General features: G+C 34.1%; 1 protein-coding gene across 1 annotated transcript in view; it reads right to left on the bottom strand.

Moving 5' to 3' along the window:
* Positions 1 to 2,734, bottom strand: part of LOC118745542 (transcriptional activator protein Pur-alpha) — a 279,275-nt gene extending 276,541 nt beyond the window's left edge. The window contains exon 1 of the mRNA XM_036478990.1: positions 2,069 to 2,734. The gene's annotated coding sequence lies outside the window, so the exon portion shown is untranslated. The remainder of the gene's footprint in view (positions 1 to 2,068) is intronic.
* Positions 2,735 to 3,864: the final 1,130 nt, after the last annotated feature.

Raw genomic sequence — 3,864 nt, 5'->3', positions numbered from 1 at the left:
ATTGTCTTGACAATATTATCCGGTGTAAACCAAGGCGAATTTATACATGGTGGTAGCAAGAATACAACAAACAACAACCACGTGTATTTTGTATCAGGGTCAAAATGTCAAATCTCAATTCGCCTCAAAGTTTATATGTATTTTGTTTTTGCTATTCATGGCCATGCTGTCAAATCAGTAAAAGGAGAAACAAAATACATGTAATGCGAAGGAAAGAAGAAGAAATCAGTAGATTGGACAACACCACCTTGTATAAATTCGCCTTGGTGTGAGGAATTTTCGATATTTAAGAAAGTATCGATATCATGAATCGATTTATTTGATTGCATGTAAAACCGATATGGCGATATATCGGGCTGAACAATTGGGGTGTTCACAGTTCGTTCCAAATTGTGTCTGAAAATGTAGACGTCTACATTTTGAGACATCTTTAGCATCAAACTGTGAGCACCCCTTTCTAGCAGTCGTCGCAAAATCGTCTCAAAACTTTGCTGGTGTTGCCAGACATTTCTTCCTTGCGTGCATTTTTTATATGTCGCCTTTCGATTTTGTTTCTGAAAAATTGTAATTATTTAACTTAATTACCAATTCGTAATATTTGTTATTTCTTTTCCTTGATTTGTTTCTTTTCATCAGAAATTGCGCTCAAATTAAATGCAAATACAGAAAACGTGCCCAATAAATAAAAAAAATGTGATAAGTATTGCCATAATGCAACCCTGCTGCGAGGTCGCAAAATGTAGACGCGTAAAAAACATACCTTTGAGTGTGACAAAATGTAGACGGCGTCGTTTTCCAATTTTGTATGGGAAACAACAACACCACAGATTTTACGGTTAGAAAACGTCTTAAAATGTAGACGTCTACATTTTGAGACGCTATCTGGAACGAACTGTGAACACCCCAAATATGTACCGCGACGAAAATCTAAATTCGCCAGTAACACCACCTTGTATAAATTCGCCTTGTTTACAACAAACACATCAGTTTGACATTCAGCAGTACCGCGGCGAATTTATACAAGGTGGTGTTCAGCGCTGCCGCCGTCACTTCAATTGAAGTATTTCACTTCACTTTGGAAGCCATCACTACGTCACTTCATTCACTTTCCACAGATTAGATTTATCTCCAAAATAAGAAATTTTCTTTAATGATTTATTTAACTAAAATTAATAATCTTTTATAAAAACTATTGTTAAGGTGGAAGTCTGGTAACGTAACTTTTCGCGAAATATTTCTAAAAAGAAGTGTAATAAATTTCCGATCTGGCATCGGTGCCTTAGCAAAAGTCATGTTTCACTTTCACAAGATACATATATAACTAGAACAGCATGAACCAAAAATACAAGATCACGCCTTCTTCTTAGTAGCCCGTTATAATCGCATTTAGGAAAAAGGTTGGGCGACTTTGACATTAGCCGTTTTTTAACATTTGTTCGTTGTTTACAATTTGGTGGTGGCTTTTTACTGCAATTTTCTTAATTTTCGCTTGTGACAACGTGTGCACACATAAGGTAAAGAATAATTTAACACAACGACATGATTTATAGAAGAATTTGCATAATAACAATGATTATTCAAGCGTTCAAAAATTACGCGGTTTTTTTTTTGTTCTCTTCGTTGTTTACTTCTTCCAACAAAGATGGCGTCGAGATTTCAACAGCTAAAAAATAACTTTTTTCTTTCTTTCGGGAAGGCGTGATCTTGTGTCTTTCGTTCATGCTAGAACATGTTGGAAAGCGCACAGAAAAGTTTGGGTAAGTAAATTTTCATATTTATTTAGCAAATTTATGAAAAAATAACAATTATATATTAATTTACATACATGTCTTTCATTTTACAGGAAAAAGGCTGCATCAGGTCAGAAGAAAATTTCGAGGTAAGTTTTACTCGATCATCTACATATATGTATGTACGTTTTCTAACCTCAAATTTGTTTAGCTATTTTTTGCAAGACCACGGCGGGGCCGCCAAAAAACAGCACGAAGGCGGGAAAAGTAAAATGTAAGTCTTACGGCTTATTTTATTAGTTTCTTTAAAAACATTTAAATTAGTATTTCATATTTACGGGAAACTTTATATTTGCAGTGCCGAAATCTCGACAAATGAGGATGGGGAGTTTGACACGCTTGTGACGAGCGATTTTTTTTCTGAGGATTGCGGTGTTGGCATTGATGAAGGCGGTGATGTTGCTGCTGTCGAAATAATTTCTAGTTATTCTGATAAGTTTGTTGCATCTGGAGATGATCCGTTTGCTGTTGGTGGTGGAGGTGATGTTGCTGCGCCTCCTGAATATTCAAAATATTATGGAGATGGTGCATTTGCGATTGATAGAAGTGGTGGAGATGTTTCTGCGATTCCTGAATCTCTTGGCTATTATGCAGATGGTGCGTTTGCTGTTGGTGGAGGTGGCGGTGGTGTTGCTCCGATTCCTGAATCTTCAAGTTATTATGAAAATGGTGTATATGCTGAATCTTTAAGCTATTATAGAGACGGTTGGTTTGCGTTGGTGGTGGCGATGATGTTGTTGAGATTCCTGAACCTTCAAGTTATGAAGATGGTGCGCTTGCTATTGCTGATGAAGCTACCATTGGGCCTCTAGATGCCTCATCCAATATTGCACTTTCTATCGATTTAAGTGATTGTGCTACGTCAATTAATGCTTCCACTAGCACAAGAAAGACCTTTCAACAAAATGTTTTGGAGCGGTGGCTGGAAACGTTTACCTGGCTGGAATGTATAACAATATTGCAAAAAAAACAAGTACAAAATGTTACAATGTGATTTTATATAAGTTTTAATAAGAAATGCATTTTATGAAAATGCTAATAAGTACAAAATGTAACAATGTGATTATTTTAAAACTTATATGTATTAAAAATGCATATACATGTTTATTGAAATACTTTAATTTAATACCAAGTACAAAAAGTATTTACTTGTGTGATATGCTTAATTAAATGTGATAAAATTTAATTAGAATCAATTTAATTTCATCATTTAATGTAAAATTGCATTTAATCTACAGACTTATTACTAAAAGTAAAGCGTGAACAATTTAAATAAATGTTACTTTATCTTAATAAACTAAAAATGTGTTAATATTTTTTAGGGCTTTGTGAGTATTTTACTTTTAAATTTAATTATAAAATAATTCCAGATTGCTCTCTACTAAAATTTAGTTTGATCGAAAATAAAACATCGATTAGTTATATTTAACTGTTTTCGTCATCAATTAACTGTTATTTTGTTCTGTATTTCCACAACATTTGAGACATCGTGATTTTAAAGATATTCCAACACTAAATTTGCACAGAAACACAATAAATGATAAATTTATAAACGTTAAAGATTACTTTTATTGTGATAAAAAAAAAATCGATTAACCCATCGGCTGATAAATAAACTAAATCGAAAAACCCCCACACCTAATTTTGCTTGAAAATCGTCACTACGATAATCACTTCACTTTTCCTCCCAAATCACTCCGAAACACTTCACTTTTTATGTGTTTTCACTTCGCTCGAAAATCAGCAAACGGCAGCACTGCTCTGTATCGACAGGAGATGGATCTTTTTTTACTAAAATTTTAATAGGGTTGCCACCTGTTTAAAAAACTATAAGATCCGCACCGTTCGTTGCATTACAAAAGATGAGATGTCAAATGAAAGAGATTGGCCTCTAGAAAAGCACTAATATTTTTTTGTTTTCTGTAGGGTTGTCACCTGTTAATAAAATTACGATTTTGAATCTTTCTGTACCGTCACTGTCAATCGAAAAGTCAGCCTCTGGATGTGTAATAATGTATTATTTTTCTGAGTTGGGTTGCCACCTGTTTAAAAACTATAAGATCTTCGCCGTTCG

Source organism: Rhagoletis pomonella, unplaced genomic scaffold (assembly GCF_013731165.1).
Source record: "Rhagoletis pomonella isolate Grant_MI unplaced genomic scaffold, Rhpom_1.0 Rhpom_scaffold_00009, whole genome shotgun sequence".
In the NCBI taxonomy this organism is placed as follows: Eukaryota; Metazoa; Arthropoda; class Insecta; order Diptera; family Tephritidae; genus Rhagoletis; species Rhagoletis pomonella.
Note: the sequence above shows the minus strand (reverse complement) of the source record. Positions and strands in the feature narration are given on the sequence as shown.